At 28.1% G+C, this 20,252-nt stretch overlaps 1 protein-coding gene across 2 annotated transcripts in view; it reads right to left on the minus strand.

Annotated features, from left to right (window-relative positions):
• The window catches only part of LOC142320250 (uncharacterized), a 440,791-nt gene that overhangs the window by 123,775 nt on the left and 296,764 nt on the right, over positions 1–20,252 (minus strand). For both annotated transcript variants that reach the window (XM_075357953.1, XM_075357951.1), the window contains one exon: positions 167–258. The gene's annotated coding sequence lies outside the window, so the exon portion shown is untranslated. The remainder of the gene's footprint in view (positions 1–166; positions 259–20,252) is intronic.

Genomic DNA, 20,252 nt, shown 5'->3' on the forward strand with positions numbered 1-20,252 from the left:
TTCCCATTTGACCTCAACATTCAAAATTATAATTTTATGTTTATCACTAAAACCCACATAACATACCTGTCTGTTAAAATTTTGATAAGTAAACTTTAATACACGTTACAGTTCATTTAAACGTATATAGAAGAACAGTAGTGTTAATTAATTTATTTGTGCTGACCTGTTAGTGCTGCGGTTGATGCTGCACTGCACCGTTGATAAGTTAATGCCACTCTGCTTTTCACATTGTCCAATTAATACAAAATATGGTCACTGTAACATAAAATAAAAATAAAACAACTATTGAAAAAAATGTATAATAATAAAAGTTAATGTAAATTTAGTTTATTATATAATGTTTAAATTATTATAATTTTCCAGATCATAAATTCCGCTTTTATTTTTATGAAATATATGGAGAATTAAGATAATTAAATTAAAGTCAGTTACTAAAGGTTATAAATAAGATATAGTAGTACAATTTTTAATGATGTTTCTCATTTCATAACAACTAATTTTGCTTGAAACTCTTAAGTTCGCAAATTCTCTTTGCGCATGTTAACGGATGTGTAGTTATATGACAAACATCCGACAGTTGGATCCCTTTTTGCGGTATAAACGATACCAAAAGACTTTCAAATGACACCAAAGGCTGTTGGATAACTAAATAAAAATTACGTAATACATAGAAAAAAATTTAAAAATCGGCCAATTAACAAATATCTATTTTTTAACTATACTTTTTAAACAAGGAAAAATAAATGATATTGTAAAAATTATGTTTTAGGTAGATTTCATAAGAAAGCTACCTATTGTAATGGGTACTATGATTCGACTTCCGGAAAATTTCGACATATCTTTGCGTTTCACATCCCCCAGACCCCAAAACCACCGTCAGCTCAAAAGTTTATATATATATATATATATATAATTAATTAAATAATTATTATAATTTATTTAATTTATATATAAATATATATTTCACTGTCTTGTGGATACGATAACTGCCGTAATTTTGCGCCACTCACTTTCAAATTGTTCCTTAAAAATAAATCGTCCTAAAATCTTGGTCGAGTTTGCTAACGGCCAAAATCGGACCATGGGGGTGGAAATGAGGGAGCTTTTTCAAAAAATACAAACTATCGCTATAACTTTCTTCTTAAGTAAAATATCGAATTCGTTTAAAGTTCTTAATACTCTTTTGATAAGGGTCTAAAACTTATCTACATAAACATTTTGATATCACCAACCATTGGCCCAGAAGGTGGGAAAAATGGGATTTCGAAGACAAAAAAAAAATCATTTCCCTTAATAGGCACAGTATCGAATCAGTTTAAAGTGGTTATTAGTCCTCTAAATATTACCTAAAACTTTTGTCTGAAACAATTTTTGATATGACCAACCCTTACGGCAAGGGATGACCAAAATATTGTTGGAGTTCTAAGAAGATGGGGCTTGTCGTATGATAAACATGTGAAACTTTTTTCACATGCAACCACTGTCGTATTGATAACTTTGAAGTTTTTCTTAACTTTAAGGTGGAAATTTGTTTTTATCGCCTACTTAGCACTGGTGAAATCTACCTCCGCCTTGCGGCGTGCCGAAAGGGATTTTTTAGTACTGAAATTAAAAAGTATTCTGTGATTTACACTATAAAAAAATTGTAACGTAATATTTTTTAAAATTAAGTTCTATTTTGTTAGTTATTAGATCTTTTTTTATACATGTAGACAGCCGTAAAGCTAAAATGAAACAGCTACCTTGAATGAAGAATCGATTATCTGGTTCACCCTTTTATCTAAGTTAAAAATTACTTGTCTCGATTAAATTATATAATGTATATAATTATCTCTCTCTCTCTTTCTATATATATATATATATATATATATATATAAATAACGCATAGTTCTATCATGGTTATTTAGTAACAGACAGCCAGCATAAAAATATTTCTTCCATGTCGTCGGCCAATTTTTATTCCCTCAATAACTACTTCATTTAATAACACCACTGCTATATTCATATACTTTACTAGATTACGAAGGTATGCCCTGTATTTATAAACCTAAATATAAATCATTATACCGTTTTCATAATTTAATAAAAAATCGAAACAGAATGATTTATTGTATCTATTTTAGATTAATAGAAGAGTGGGGTGGTACACTCTTTCATTCAAGGCACAGTGGATTTTCAATTTCAACTACTAAAAAATTCGTTTCTTTTGCGATGTTTTGTTTCAAATATTTTCTCCTAATCTATAGCTTTTTTCAACAATTTAAAAATCCATAAAAGAGGGCTATTATGTGTTAATGATACTATTAGATAAATTATTTTTGGCATTAAAAAACTGCATTCGATAACTTCGTTTTTGATCGTTGGTTATGGTAGATATTATGTACTCTTCTTCACTTGGAATAAGGAGTGAGTACATCCATTTCATAAACCTTTTCTATTCTGTTTTTGAATATCTCACTAATTTATATAAACCCGGTTCTGAAATGAATACACTTTACGGTTACCAATTTGTAATTAATTCAACGAGGATATGTTGATTTGGCAGATCCCATATTTTCAATTTCATCCTATATTTGTCATCCTATATTTCGCGCTACAAATATTTTTACATTTTATTAATTTTTTCTCTTGCTGTTACAATAATAACTTTGTGTTAATACAATAAAAAGGATAAAATACTTTTTCATAAATATTTATTAATTTTACAAAAGCAATAATTTTGTCGTGACTCTTACCCTTCGTAATAGTAGTTGTAATATGTATTTGTAAATAAGTACATTTATATACGTACTGTATTTATTATCAACAAATTTCTTTTTCATTTTTGTGAAATTCAGCTAGTACAGTAATAGATTGCTTATTAACCAACCTTATAATACATCAGTATTACTATAGATAAATTATTATTTTCCTAACATATTTGTCTGCAGTAATTACAATAATAATTACTGATTCATTCATGAAAATGAATGAGAATGATTCAGAACTTTCCTCCTGGATATTGAAAATCTTTGTCTACATTTACTTACTCTCAAATTAGTTTAATCTTTTCAAATCCAAATTCCAAAGAAAACAACAATGTAGACAACGTTTATTTTTCATACCAGTAAATCAATTTATTTGTTGGGTAGTAGTCACTCAATCATGATTTGTGGAAGACCTCGGTTCTTGGATACTAAGTACTATTTGTTTTTTGAGTAAAAAAAAATGGTGTAAAAAGAAATACGGTTTAGAAATACGTATCACAATACCTTAGCATTAGTTTAGTTTCGGTTAGGAAAACTGGGTGGTAGAAGAAAAAGATCCTAACGCGTTGAGGATACTCAATCTACAACTTGTAAAGAGAAATGCACTTGGTGTGACAGTAATTAACAACTTTACAATCAATGATATCCGGCGAACAATAAATAATATATAAATCTTTAAACTGTTCTTGGCAGTAGAAAAATTCAGGCTGAAACACTAAAGTAGAATTCCGATTTGCCTTCAATTTCAAACACAAAACTACAGCAAATTGTGGGAAACATTGTACTTCGATTTAAAAAAAAAAACTAGTAGAAAGCCGGTACTGTTTTAATCTACCTACATTGCAAGTGTTTGTCACAATTTCTTCAGCAGAATTTGAGACCTTCTTGCTTTCATTTACTGAATCGCTTCTACAAGTGAGATGTGGTGTAACTAAAATCGTACGATCTCTTACGGATAGCAAGAAGACAATGGAAATGCTTTAGAAGGAAACTTCTACGAATGAAGTTTATACTATGGTTCTATAAACGACGTATACCGATGGAGAAGAGGATTTCAGTAACAGTCAGATACTAGTTAACGAGTAGTTATTTTAGACATCGGAAATGATGATGGGTTTATAGAAGAGGTGAAGTATTCTTTTCTACCTCTTCTCCCAGGAATAAATTGATTTATTCTTGGGGGAAAAAAGGTAGTGATGATTACCGCAGTGAGAAAAACGTTATGCATTTGAAGAATGATTCAGGAAAGTATTAACCCTTCTGCCACACAAATTCTCTCTCGATTTAGACCAATTTCCGTAAAACACAATGCTTGATCCTGAAACTAAAATTTTGAACAAGTCTGAAGTAAAGGTGACATTCTGTAGCTAAAGAAAATTAAAATTGAATTTTCTACGTGTTAAAAATTTCACCCTAAAAAATTTCTTAAATACAACAGATTTTTGAAAAGAAATCATACAATATTAATAAAAAGCAAAAAGTCATTAGGTATTAAAAGTAAAAGTCAATATGGATAAGGAGCACGAAAACGGAAATAGTTCTAACGTAACCTGTGAACTGTACAAGACCAAGTTGCTAGTCACGCCAGAATTGTGTAAGAAATGCGTGAAACATGTAAAAAGAATTAAAAACCATTACAAGGGAAAAATTATTTGTTGCAAGCAGCTTCGGAGGTACAGATACACTGGTAGTTGAGCTAGATAGCTTTAGCTCATATAATTGCAGTAATGGCGACTGCGATAGGGATTCATTTTAATAATGCAATAATTTCTTTTATTGATAATGTCTAGAAGATTAGTAATTTTTATCTGAATGTTACGGAAGGGAGAAAGAATGATAGTTTCTGTTGCTTGATGAGCTATTTGTTGTAATAGTGATACCCTGAGATCGCCATATCAACCAGTAGTGCTAGTAAAACGCAAATAAAAGACGAGTCGAGTCGTACATTCGATGCCTGTCACTCTAATTCTATTTCTTCCCGTCCGTTTCTCTTTATAGCACTATTTGAACAAATATGTAACTCTGTCCTCTCAACTCTCAGTTTTGCTACTTTATTTTATATAATCTTCAACTAACTAATACTCCTTCATAAACAGTTGTTCTTCTCATAAATAGATTGCAATAACGTTTAATGGACAAAATCTTAATCGGTAACCGTATTTTTTTGGTAATCTGTTTAAGTAATTTAAGTATGTATCTAAGCTAATATCGTACAGTTGCGCCAGCCGTGGTACGGCTGGCGCAACTGTACGATATTAAAACAGGACGTAAGTTGAAAACCGTGCATACATAATTGCACTAGTTACAAAATCTATTAGAAAAATCACATGTCTAGCTTACACATTTAATGGCTATTTTGAACTAAATCCATACATTTTGAAATTTATTACTTGCCTTACAATAAGAATTATATTTAATATTGCGAAGAATAATATCTAAAATTTCATTCCGTTACCAATTTACTTCAAGGCTTAAGTTTGAAATAGATGTAACGGATACGGGTTCAAATAAACTACATATTTTGGTGATCAGAGACTACAGTTTCATAAAGGCTGAAAATCTGAATAAAGAAAATAAGTTATTAATAATTAAAGGAAAATAACGAATAATCATACTGTAATCTTTGAGAGAAATAGGATTTACACGCGCACTCTAACGAATAACGATAAAAACATCTGAATGACAAGTCAAAAATAACTTTATAAATCTATTACAATAGATTGCTTAATGTTCCTTAGAAGATCTAGTTAAGATAAAAAAGATCTGGTTATAAGCTTCATTGATCTGGAAAAGTGGAGAAATGTGCACTGAATTTTTAATTCGTTAGTAGATATAAAACCTAGGATCAAAACGCAGCGAAATCGATAATCTTTGCCAAACCCTACACAGGTCACATTAAGCACTTTCTTGTTAAATAAAAAAAAAATCGTGAATAATTAAAAACTCTTCATACTGAAAAATTATTTTTTATCCGTGTAATTACTACGTGAATGAATCATTCTCTTTGTTTAAACAAAAAATACACATGTGAAACTGATAAATTTAATTTAAGTCAAGATTGTCAACAAAAATTTGATGTGATTAGTGTGCTATAATTTAATTCTTATGTTTCGAATGAAATTAATAGCGTTCAACATTAGTTAGTCCTAAGGTTATAATAAGAAAAATAAAAAGTTAATTGGAATAGAAAGAAAAAAATGTAAGTTATAAAAATTACGAACTTCATTAACATCAGTTGAAGAGCATTATCTATATCAAAATAAGTCCCTGTGAAGGAAAGAGGTAAAAAGATTATGACGAAATGTCATCATTCAGTACTATAGGAGAACAGTGAAAGATAAGACAAGAAACTGTAAAGGCTGGTGGTATAACTATTAAATTGAGAAATTCTTACTATTACAATGTGGAAAGTAAAATAATGAAAATAGAAAAATAATTTTATAACAGAAGATAAATCTTTTTACATGAAAAATTGCTAAAAAAAAGAATGAACTTAAAAAAATATAAAAACAAGTGGTTTTTTACAGGTAGCCTAACGCACAAAACTACCATTGAGGAGTATTCATAGGAAATAAAGCTCAAGCGGAAAAAAAATTAAGTTTTCTGAATATGTACAAAAATAAAAATATGTATGATTTGTTATAGAGTTCAGTAAGGGTTACTTTTAATTAAATACTACATCAAAATTTTCCTGTATGTTACAGGAAAATTTTGTATACGTATACAAAAAAAAAATAAAATAAAGCTTTCAAACAAAAATAATATTCGCTCTAAATAATAAAAATTCGATTAACACACTACAATCTCATTGAATGTAAACTTAGGAATTATTTTTTTAGCTACATTATACAGTAGGGTATTTTCATTAAAGAAAGAAGATAAACTTGTAACTAGCAGTTTAATAAGTGGCACAATTAGACTTATTTTCAAAATTTAAAAAAATTACGATTTTTTTATCTCAGATTATTTTTTGGTGTTTGAATAAAAAACAGAAAATTTGTTAAATAATATAATTAGTAATTATTAATGTGGCTGATGTAATAAATACCAAAACCCTATGGCGCACTGATGTTACTTTTGTTTAACATCGTCATTATATGAGTGGTCTGGTACATAAATTTCTAAAATTATACACTGCAACAGACCTAGCTTTGTATGTTTGGAAGGAATATGGTTTTGCATACGGTATGATTGATAAAAACACTTTGGTTTACTTAACTAAAATATCTGCTTCAAAAAAAAAAAAATAATAATAATAGCATTAACCTTTAACTAAAATTAGCTAGCTTATGAGTTTTTACGAGCTATTCGGATACGTTTTGAGTATAGATTACCAATAAAATATTATGTTTAAATTATAGCTAATACTTTTTAACCGCTTCCCTTTGGAAGAAAGAACGACGGCTTAGCTATTTCATCAATTCGGATTTAAAATGAACGGTGATTAAAACAAAAATTGATTGATCGGTGGTTGGAAATGAATTTATTGTAGGGTAGATATAAAACTACCATATTAAAAGTTAGGGATTAACTCCTTTATGGTTTAAATTATTTTTTTTAAATTATTTAGTAACGAAAATGTTAAATGAAAAAAGATGTATGACGTAAAATTATTGTCACTCTGGAGACAATTTAGTAAAGAACTTTTATAAATTAAGAATGAAATTGAGTTACTTTATCAATATAGAACTGTTGTTGTTGTTGTTAAGATATGTCTCTATATGTAGTACTGCCTACCTTTCTTAGCTTAATTTTTTTATCACTTGTTGACCCGTTTCGGAAACACTCCATTGTCAAAACTTATTGTACTGGTATTTTTAAATATACGTTAATCTTTAAATAGCGATTCGTCAACACTCCGCCCTTTATTTGATGTGTCATGCTTTATTTGGTCTTCTTCTTGTTTATTTGTTTTTAATGGTTATACTTATCTTTCAATTTTATTTCTCTATTTCCTGCTTTCAATAAATTGAGGTTCTTGAAAAGGGCATCCGCTTGATTGTTGACGTATGCCTTAAAATAACTATTAATTATAATTACACTAAAAAATTATCCAATATCTGCTTTTCTATAGATTTCTCTATTCAGCCTCTAAAATGTCCCGTTTTAGTCTCAATAGTAATTGGAAACCATATTTAGGCTCCATTTTCCCCGATAGCATTTTCCATCAATATATTCTGGTTAAAGCGTTTGTCGTTTTATCACTTACATCATCAAGATTAGTTTGAAAAACGTCCTAGTAAGAATGTAACATGTGTATTTTTAAAAACATATTACATCCCAGATTTTTATAGTTTTAAACAAGTTCAATTACTAATTCTACACATTTCTCAAATTTCTTTTTGCCAAAGAATGAGTGCTGCCTTTTCAGATCTATTCAAACTCCGTTTAAAATCCTATCCTTCATTTGCTTATGTATCTGTCGTACAATAAATATTCCTTCTTTGACTTACTGATGGTGCTAAGATTTCTTTTACAGTATTACAAATCATTGCAATCCAATAAGTTGAAAAAATGTTTCATCAAACTGATTTTTTCGTGTAATGGTGAAAGATACACATTCTTAGGATTCAAAAAAGTTTGACAAATAATTTTTTTTTTGCCCAGCTTTGAGAACTTCTTCGTTTAATCAGTCTGTAGTGGTTTTTCGACTCTTTACTACTCCACTCGCAAAGAAACGAAATTACCAAATATAACCTAACTGCAGTCCTAATTTACAAACATTCTCCCATTGGAGAATGTTCCATAGGATTGTAAATCTGTCGTAATAAATTCAATAAATAATTTACATCATTGTGAAGTACAGTATTATCATGTAAGGAGAACAGCTGCTGAAATTTTTGCTACCTAACAGGGAAAAAACTTATTTTAATGCCATTTTTGAGAAGCCTCCAAACTTTTAACCTCAAAGCCAGTAGGTCTGACTGCATTTTAGACAGATTAAGATCACAAACCAAATCAATGTTCTGTTTGCCAAACGTATAGAGCACTTCGTAATTTTTATGGTGCACATAATCGCCCATCAGGGCAACTTATTCGTCGAACTATTTATAAATTTCGAAAAAAATTACTCTACTCAGTGAAAACCAACAACAAGATAAAGATCTGTACGCACAGACGAAAATATCGGTGCTGTCAATGATAGTGTTGAAGATCCGAATGTGTCTTTTCGTCGCCGTTCTCAACAAGTTGGACTTTGTCCAAGTTTTCCAATGGAAAATTTGACGTAAAGATCTTGGTCTACACCCGTACAAGATGTAATTGGTGCAAGGACTGAAGCCGCAAGACCATAATAAGAGTCGTTTGTTTAGTGAATGGTGTCTAAATTAATTGAAAACTGATCCACTTTTTTATCGAACAACTTTGTTTAGTGACGAAGCTCATTTACGGTTAAATGGTCATGTCAAAAAGCACATTTACCGTATATGAAGTAAGACCAATCCTCAGGAAATTTATGAGTCTCAATTGCATCCTGGAAAATGCACTGTATGGTGTGGGTTACATGCTGGAGGCATCTTCGGTACTTATTTCTTTAAAAATGAGGCCGGAACGCATGTTACTGTCAATAGTGATCGTTACAGATCAATAATCAGTGATTATTTGTTTCCAAATTTGCATGATATCGACCTGCAACAGTTTTGGTTTCAGCAGAATGGTGTCACACCTCATAATGCTACCGAAAAAATCGATTTATTGAAACAACAATTTAACGACAAAATTATTTCACGAGTTCACGAGGACAGTTCACTGTCCTCCAAGATCATGTGACCTAACGCCAGTGGATTATTTTCTTTACGGATATGTGAAACTTCTGCTTTATGTTGATAAACCAGCAATAATTGACGCTTTGGAAGAAAAAATAACTCTTGTTACTAACGAAGTACGTCCCCAATTACTTGAAAAATTGATCTGATCGAATCCGGTTCATCAAAGTTAGTTTGGTGGACATATACCGGAAATTATTTTCAAAAATTAAATGTCAGAAAGTTATCTTTCAGACAAAAACAAAATTGGCTTCAAACTTATATTTTTATGTGCTTCATTTCAATTCAAAGTTCTATCACTCTAAAAAAACACCCATGATAAACTGTGACTCACAACAAATCTCTACAACTGTTTCGTATTAATAGAAAAATAAAAATTTTAACAATTTTAATTTTTTTTAGTGATAATAAAAAAAAGTTATACCCTTTAGGACTAATTTTGAGGTCATCAAATTTTGGATTGAGCGTCAAACAATACATAGGAATAAGCTGAAATTGTTTGTTACTAAACCTTTGTAGACTGGATGTTACATTTGTTATAAGTAATTTTGTCGAATTTAGATTTTATCAACTTGGATACATTATTTGAGTCGACAATATATTGTTTAACTTTAACTTTCTGCTTGTTCATAAAAAATATGTAAAGTATTTCAAAATTTTACTAAAATCTTCCCAAGGAAAAAACCTGCGTATTTATATCAGTGAAGTACAAATGCTAGGATTTTTACGAATTTATAACAAGGAGCATATTTTATATAAATCGTGAAAAAATATTGTAATAAAATTTTATCATCTTTTTGACCGGTACTTCTTATTATTTTTCTTACGCTTATATTCACAAAAAAAAACTAGAAATTTTTTTTTCATAAATATTTATATTACTAGCATTTCCCGTCACGGCTTTGCTCGCAAAATACAAATCAAAATTTGAACGTGAATCAAAAATTAATTCCTCAAGCTTATTTTATTGTTTGAATTACAAAAAAATAAATAATTATTCAAAAATACAAAGAATCTTGAAAAGAACACAACTATTAAGAAACGTATATGAATTAATATGTATGTAATGTGTATGGTTATTTGTGTTTCCTGTCGCGGTCAAAGGAATTCCGATCCCATCTAGCCAGGAAGCTCTGCCCCTGGACAGTATTTTATGTTTTTTAATCAAATTATGCAACAGATGCAGGTGCTGCCTGTTGCGTCGTACATACAGTAACGGTGGCAGTGACTGTGTTGGTTGAGCCGCCATGCCGTACACCTCGCACCCATTAACAAATTTTAATTCATACCCGAAAATGGTTTCTAGGTATTTATCTGAAAAGTATTTGCAAACCCAAATTTAATGAATATCTTGTTTAGTATGGTCGGAAATTGGGAAAATTTACTATCACTGTTCAAGAATTTTTACCTTCATCACAACTTTTAAGTCGAATCTCAAAAAATCTAAAAAAATAATTTTTAGATATTCACATGAATATTACACGCACCAAAAATGAAGTTGATGTGTTCATTTGTTACAGAAAAATTCAAAAAATTGTAAATTTGATTGTTACTCCACTTTAATCCTTTACACTCGGAATTTCAAAAAAATCCTTTCTTAGTTTGCAATTACATCGTAAGAAGAACGTGTACAAAAATTTTCATCAATTTATTTTCAGTAGTTTTATCTGGGTATTAAGTGTGAATCAGTCACAACATGTTTTTACACGACTGCCTGTAAAGGAGTATATTATATTAAGAGTGTAAGTATGTATGTTTGTTCCTCCGTAACAACTCAACGACTGAACCGATTTAGATGTATGACTCCGCATTGGAATCCTACGTTACTGGGCGTGTCACAGGCTACGTAAATATATATCATATATCTTTAAATAAATTTAAATATTTGAAAGAAAAAATTATACTATATACTCCTGCACGCTCTTTAATTATCTTATATTGGTAATTATCCTATATTAAAGAGCAATGTTAACAGCTATGCTTTTTTTTGGCAGTCGTGTTTTTTAATTGTTAATATTTGTCTCTTGTTTTTGTACATAGAACATCCAAATTCAAATAATATTTTCATTGACGGCGATCGATAGTATTTATTTAGTAGAGATTATCAGTAAACTGTGGAGAAAACTTTACACTTTATATTAAAAATTCGATAAATAAAATCATACTTTGAATAACAATTATATATATATATTTTTTTTTTTTTAAGAGTTGTTTTAAAAAGTCTTCTGCCTTTAAGAAAAAGAGTTAATACGAAAAGAAGTCAGATAAATTTCATCAGTGTAATAAATTCAAACAGATTGTATATGAGAGTTCAATTTTTTACAGATTAAAAAATATTTATATTTTTTTTATAACTTATTTAAATTTTGTTCATTTTTCATAATTATTACACTTAAGTAGATTTCTTTTAAAAATTAGGAAAGAACTACTGTCTTATTATAGATAAACATTATTTATTTGTAAGTTTTTTTATCTTTTTTTTTCCGTAAAGGGAGGAATAAGGTATGCCAGCCACCGTCAGGCCCGCATTGACGGCATCTCCCCCGCTAAAAAACCTCTCCCTCTTATCACCCAAGAAGTATTAAAATTATCTTTATATTATTAACAAACATTGGATCATATACAGAAAAAAATAGAAAAAATAATAATTTTTTTTTTTTTTTAATGAAAACTTGAAAAATATTTCTGCTGTAAAAATATTGTATCTTAAATAAAAATCAACCTTAATTAAAAAAAGTAGAAACTTTAAAAAAAAAAAATAAATAAAACAGATGTAAATTTTAATTTGACCGAAAAAAACTGTTCACGTGTAAGGTAAAGAAAAAGAAAACTTGAGACGGTGGAAATGAAAAGAAATATATAGTACAGTAGGCTACTATTGAATTCTTGTTTACCATAAGAGAATAGCTAGGAATACAGGAATAGGAATCCCATTTTACTTGTCGAGATTACGCGAGAGGAAGTATTCAACGGAACCGGGAAATAAAATAAAAGAATAGTCTTTTAAATTTAATGCGGTGTAGAAGATTTCCACATGGAATGCTCAGTCAATTTTAAATGTAATTTACTGTATAAAAAATAAATAAGTGATTGATGTCTCAAATTAATTATTTTATTTATGAAATGAATAAGAAAATCACCTGTTATGTTTTATTGTAAACATTTTTACACAATTTCTTTTTTACTGAAAATAAAGATGATAACTAATAACAAAAATTTTACATATGTGAAAAAAATTTACATAATGCTGAATAATATTGATGAATAACATCTCAATAATTATTCATTTTAATGATACACTGTGAAATTAAGAGAAAACTTAAAGAACTTATTTATTTTCAATTATATTTCCTTGTTCTATACTTATTTTTTGTTTCTATATAACGAAGAATACGCATGTATTCTTTGAAAGTAAGAAACAAATTATTCAACATAACCGTAACAAGAAACATAGTTTGTTTCTTCATATAAATTATGTTTGCAATTTCTTTTCCTATAATTTCTATGCAAGTTAATATTTAAATTGTAACAAAGAATACATACGTATTTTTTCTTTCTAAAAGTACTCTACGTAAGAGTCCGTTTTAATTAATTCTGGAATTGATTATATCTATTTATTTTATTAGTGATTTATTCTATATAAGTCAGAATACATTATTAATAAATTAGAATTCTTACGTAAAATATGTTTCATTTGATTCTTATCGCATCTTTAACGGTTATAGGTTACACTAATCATAAGTCACTTCTGAAACAGCATAGCCTCTCTTAATAAAATGCAGGATTCTGTGCAAGACTTTAAAAGAAACTTTACTAGAGAAGTGGTTTTTTGTTATCTTCTTCTGTAAGTCAAAACAGTTTGCGCATCAGCATGCAAGCTCACTAAAATGCTGATGCTATTCTGCTCCAAATGTCAACTTCAGTTCTTTAATAGTTGCAGAGTAGTACGCTTACTCACTCTGACGTAATCTGTGTAAATTTATGCACTTCTGCGAATGAAATATTTATTTATTATTATAGTAATTAGTACTCCTCTGTGAAGGAAAAGTAAGGATATCTTAGGGTTATGGCGTTAACTTTGCATCTAGTGGCTATTGCTTGAAATTTGATGGAAAGGATTTTATAGTAATCAAATTTTTTTAAGTTAAAATGTTCAATTGGCTGTAATTGATTATCTTTATTATTAAGGAAAGAAAAACGACAAAAAGCACCTTATGATTTGTTAATGTAAGCTAGCTTGTTAACTTTTTATTTTATAACTCATATTTTTATATTTATAAATTTGATTATGCAGATTTAATTACAGCAGAACTTTTGTCAGTATGAAACGATTGTGCCATGGAGATAAGTATTAAACCCTTGTCTAATGTTAATATTCAAATAAGAATCTACAACAATAGGTTTATGTAAAATTCAATACGTTATGAGTATATTACAGACAGAATTTGATATTACAATATTAAACCGGTTAATAAAAGTAATACAAGTAATGCAAAACAGATTTGTAATATTAGTTCTGAATTAACGAAAAATGTAAAAATTACTAAACATGAAAAATTTACGTATAAGAAAATGAAGAGAAGTAATAAAGGCAAAGAGAAACCTTTGCGTGAGGTTTGAGGGAGAAGATTGGTGTAACCAAGGAAGCAACTCCAGAGTTACCATGGCAACAAAAACAGCTGTTTAATCGATGATTATTTTTTCAAAGACTGTGATTCTTTCATAAGTTTTCCAGTTGGTAAGTAACTGTAGAAAATAATAATGATATAAGAATATAGGTTAAAATTTACGTTAAAACAAACATTCAAGTGCTTCGTTGTTATAATATTTGATGATTTTCCGACCGATTATTTCCCATCATAATGAAAGATGTATTACTCGATAGTAAAGTTGTTCAGAGACAATTTTATTGATTTACTTAAAAAGTATTAAAATATTACTTGTTCATTTCATGAAATGTAATTTAAAATTAATTGTAATGAGAAAATTACTTTTTTTCATTTTAATATAAAAATTTATTTTAAGCAGTAAATTTAGTTATAAATTTATAATTCGGTTCATTTTTAATGTAACAATATTTAAAAAATTAATTTTTTTAATAAAATTACATTCCCTGTCACGAACTGTATTAGAAGATGTCACGCGATCAAAACATGTAGTTTGCATACTTATTAATACGAATTCCATTCATGTTATTGAATCTAGTAAATTCATAGCATGCTGCCATAAGTTAACATAAAATATGTAATAATTGGAAATAACTTTCCAACTGAGTTCCATTGAAGTCTAATCATTGAAGCTTTTAACTCGTATTAGAGAACATAGGATAAACTATTTTTATTTATTCATAAAATTTACGAATTCCTTAATGTGGGATCGTAATACTAAATGTTACCTACGAATTTTTTCCCGTATAAACTAAGCAATTATAACAATAATCCAGTAATTTACTAAAGCAAACAATCTTTAAAAAAAAGTTATATTTTTTAACAGAATAAGCAGGAAAAATATATTCCACATATTCTAAATTTTCTATTCCAAAAGTTTTGTTTATTAATGAATCAATACTACGTAACTTGCGAAATAAATTAAAATGCAAATAGACAAATATATATTTCATGTATGATATAAATTTTAAAAAAATAATAAACTTTTACGAGTAGAATAGATGTTATGAAAGTCCTGGGAAAACTTCATGATACACCTGTACCCACATTCGCATGCGCGCGCGCGCATACACATATATCTCTAAAAAATTGCAGGAGCTAAAATGTTTAGGCTATTCATTTTCTTACACTAGCTAAAAAGATTAAATTAATTTTAAAAGAGAAAAAAAAATTACTTTAAACCAGCGTTTTTATAATAGTTTCTTTTATTTCACTATACAAAAAATAATATTTTGATCTTTATTACGACAATTAATTTTTTAATTATTTTTACTTACAATAAAATATGATAAAAGGTAATTGGAATAAATGAACTACAATATTTAGGAACAGTTTACATAAAGTAAAAATCTACAAATTATTAAACTAATTAGTGGTAATTAAAAAAACTTAAGTAATTATTAAGTAATATTTAGAGAGAATAAAATATAAAAATATAATAGAATGCTTCATCGAATTTAAGCGATTCCAACAGTAAAATCAAACAATAGAGTATGATGTCATTCAACCAATGGTAAGAGGATTGAGAATGTCATTTACGTTGACTTATTTAGTACGATGTAATTCGGCACAGTAATTCGATTTTACCTTTGATAAAAAACAGTTTGCTTCCTTTTTAGCAGCCCGGGTTGAAGTAGCGTGCAGTTCCAAGGTTATGTTTGGTTCGCATTGTTTATTCATGTCATTCGTGTTCGATGTTCAAATAAAGGTGTAATATAGAAAAAGTTTTTATTTTATAGTCCCGTTGTATGTCAAAATGAATAGTAAAAGTTTGAATCATGATCATAGCAGTAACTTTTATATGGGAATACTGAGAGGTAAGGTAACACGATGAAGTTAACGGTTATAAATAGTAAATATTTTTAAAAATATGATCTTAATATTATTTTCTATAAAGTAAAAATTATGACTAATTGTAAAAATAGATTCTTTATAACAGAACGGTGATAAAGGATCTGTATCAAACTAAACTTAATAGGTCTTTTTTTTGTAACAAGTGAACACTTGGATGGTAGTTTAAGAAAATAGAGCTGGTTCATTAGTGGAAATAAAAAAATATTATTCAACTACGGAACTACGAAAGAAGCGTAGTATTAGAAAGTAATTACCAGATAATTTGTGTATCTGATATTTGAAGGACAGCGTATAACAGGTATATTTCATATACATGAGTAAATATTTATATCGATAATATAAATTCAAGCGAAGCGCAATGACTACATAAAAAAAATAAAAAATCTAAATTAACATCGGTTTTTAGACAAAAAATGAGTTTGTAATGAAGATATCAATCAATCTTTCATGTCAATATGTCAGTTTTTTTGGCAATGATGAAAAATCTAGATTTTAAAAATATATAAAATGATATGTATGGCACGTATTCAAAAAATAATAATTTTCCAAAACCTCCCCCGAAGACATTCAACTCAAATACAGCATTAATCCCAGTGACATAAAAATGACAGTGAAATTTAGTGATATAAAAAATCCATTTCGGCACGCCGGAAGGCAGAGGTAGATTTCATCGGTACTAAGTAGGGGATAAAAAAGATTTCCGCCTTTAAGTTAAAAAAATTTCAAATTTACTCAATACGACAATGGTTGCGTGTGAAAAAAAGTTACACATGTTTAGCATACGATAAGACCCATCTCTTCTTACAATTACAGCAATAGTTTGGTCAACTCTTATCGTAAGAGATGGTCATATTAAAAATTGTTTCAGACAAAAGTTTTAAGTAATGTTTAGAAGATTAACAAAACTTTAAACCAATTCGATACTGTGCCTATTAAGGGAGGTATGATATTTTTGTCTTCGAAACCCAATTTTTTCCATCCCCTGGGCCAATGATTGGTGAATATCAAAAAATTTACTTAGGTAATTTTTAGGCCCTTATCCAAAGAATAGTAAAAATTTTAAACGAATTCGATATTTTACTTAATAAGAAAGTTATAGTAATATTTTTTTTTTAAGTCTCCGTCTCCCCATTTCCATACCCATGGTCCGATTTTGGCCGTTAACGAACTCGACCGAGAATTTGGGACGAGTTATTTTTAAGGAACAATTTTTAAGTGATTGGTGGAAGATTACCGGCAGTTATCGTGTCCACAAGATAGTGAAATATATATATAAATTTTTGAGCTGACGTGGTTTTCGGGTCTGGGGGATGTGAAACATGAAGAGAACTAAGTTGAGAAATCCTGAACAATAAGATTCTATCTGTTTTTTATTAGAAAAAACGTTTAAAATAACTCTTGAGTAATAAAAAAAACTAATGAGAGTGTAAATGTTTTACAGCTACTAACCAACCAACCGTCGAGTTTTAACTTAACAAAGACTAAATCCTACATTTTTAAAACTTTTTTACCATTTCTAGAAAAAAAGAAAAATATGAAGAGGTCGGGGCATTTTCCATACGCTACAAAATTCACCTATCAACTGAGTATCAGCCTGTTATTTCTATTTCTATTTATTTATAGAAATGGATTTCTTTCAGGTAGTAGTTGAACGTTGTTTTTCTATAATCTATTTAATAGGAACAACGAATAGATGAGGTGAATAATCGTAAACGTCTTGAAGCGGAAAGCCCTACAGCAATTAACTATATATATTTACTAGTTACAAGTATTTATTTGATGAGGTCTCAATATATAAAGTTATTTATGATTTATTAAGGTGAATCTGTGATGGTGCGTAAAATTTTGGGTTGAAAAGGATATAATCACCAGAACCCAATATAATGTTATTTAGTATAATCTTATGTTGGATTTTGATGAAATTCCTATAACTGGACGTCATAGGACCAGATCGGCAAATTTTTAACTTGTTCGGAGATAATTCATAGTTTCTATTTAGAATCAAATACATAATTGAGGAAATTTAATATTTCTTTCTTGTCAAAATGTGAGTTTTCCATATGAGTATTTGTCAAGGTATCCAAATATTTTACCGAATCTAACCGCGTTAGCTGAATTTTATCGAGTGCAACAGGTGAGCAATGGAAAATAGTTGAGACGATTCAGTCTGGAATTTAATCTTGAAATATCTATAATTTAAACAAGAAATGAAAACGTTAATACGTAACATGAAGGTTGTTTGCTTTAAAAAAAAAAAAAGGCTAGTGTGTTACACTTTATTGAGGGCTTGGCAGAGGTCAAGAAAATCTGTTTTAAATAGATTCTACTTAAAATATTCAATTAAATAATCGCCAAAAACATACTGCAGAAAAAAAGACACAAACACTTTTGAAAGTTTTGACTTATTGATAAGTATTAACGAATTAGAAAAGAAGTGGTAGTAATATAGTTTTACGAGTATAGATTTCTTCTTAGATAAAAACATTTGCACTGTAATTTCAAAAAAAAAATACTGTATTTGTTTTATATTTATTCACGTTATCCTTAGATGAATCAAATAATAAAATGAATGGATTAAAAAAGTAAGCTGAATACACATAATACTTGGTACTTGGATTACATAGAAAAATCCAAACGATAGAAATACATTTTTCGTTTTAAATAATCCTATTCTTTTACATAAACAAATGAATCTTTTATGTTAAAATTATTATTTTTATTTGTTTAAAATTATTTTTAAATTTTTTATGATTCATAATACTGAAAGGAAAAATATCTCATAACTACTGAACTACTGCTCTTTATACTAAATTCTAAGATTTAAAATTCATAATTAATTATGAATAATAGATTTTAACGTTTGTTATTATTTTTGTTGTAAATAATGCAGGAATGAAATAATTTTTCTTTTTAAAGAATGAGTTTCTTCTCATAAGAACAAAACTTTACCTTTGATTTTTCTTAAATACTTAAGGCAAGCATCCTTATTTGGCTTATAAAAATTACTTTTTAATACGCATGATTTATTTAAAAATTATTTTTCGAAAATCTATTCAAAAAGAAATTGAAGACAATTTATACCATGCTGATAGTTTCCATTAGTATTAAAAGGAATGAAAAAAACTGATAGCTGTAAATACATGAATAAATAATAAAAATAAAGGTTAAAATAAAAAACATAAGGCCAATTGATAGAATGTGACCTAATTTTTAAAGTTTACTGTAGTATAATATTTTTACGATTATTATTTTAATATTAGACATTACATTAATTTAAGTTTAACTAACGTATTTTTGCATAGAACATATTTATCTATAAATATATGTAATTTCATGGTCTAATTCCTCTTTATTAAAAAGAATGCATTTCAATTTCCTTTACTGATGAAAAGTATTTGTTATTTATATTAGAATGCTTTTCATTATTTTATGTAAGCTTCTATTAATTTACGACTAGAAAAATCTCGAATATTAAGAATTTCTTGAAATATCCTAACTTTGTACCATATCAAAATTTGGACATAATAACAGTAAAACAATTTGGTTATAAATTAATAAAATTTGAAATGATTTGGTTTTATTTTACGAAATGTTTGTCTGCAATTTTAAGAACTATAAAATAAAACTAATATACTTTGAAACATTTGTAATAAATAGATATATTGTAATAAAACTTTTTACATTTTAATCCTTATTTTATATTTACAGTACAACGAAATGTAGTATTTTAAATATTATTAAGTTTATAGATTATACATTAAATTCTACAAGAAATTTTTAAAATAATTAATACTTTGAGAATTACTTCTAGTTTGCTATTAGAAAATATGTTGATATAGTAATTACATATTCTGAAAGTGCTAAATTTTTTAATATTCTGTATATTTTTATTTTGTTCATTTTTTGTTATAATGCATAAATAAAAATAAAACTGATTTTTAAAAAGTACTTGGGCGTATATATTAAAAAAAAAAAAATCAATATATCAAAATATTATTAATACAAATGATTCAATAAAGTTGAATGTAAGTAAGCCTATGTTATATTAACTTATTTTCTATTATGCACGCACATGAACCCTTATACATTTCTAAAAACTTCCAGAAGCTAAAATTTTTAGGCTCTATATTTCATGTATGACATAAATTCATTTATGTCATACATACACGAATACACAACATTCACGAATAGAATAGAGGTTATGAAATCCCGGGAGA

This window comes from Lycorma delicatula, chromosome 2 (genome assembly GCF_047948215.1).
Source record: "Lycorma delicatula isolate Av1 chromosome 2, ASM4794821v1, whole genome shotgun sequence".
Lineage (NCBI taxonomy): Eukaryota > Metazoa > Arthropoda > Insecta > Hemiptera > Fulgoridae > Lycorma > Lycorma delicatula.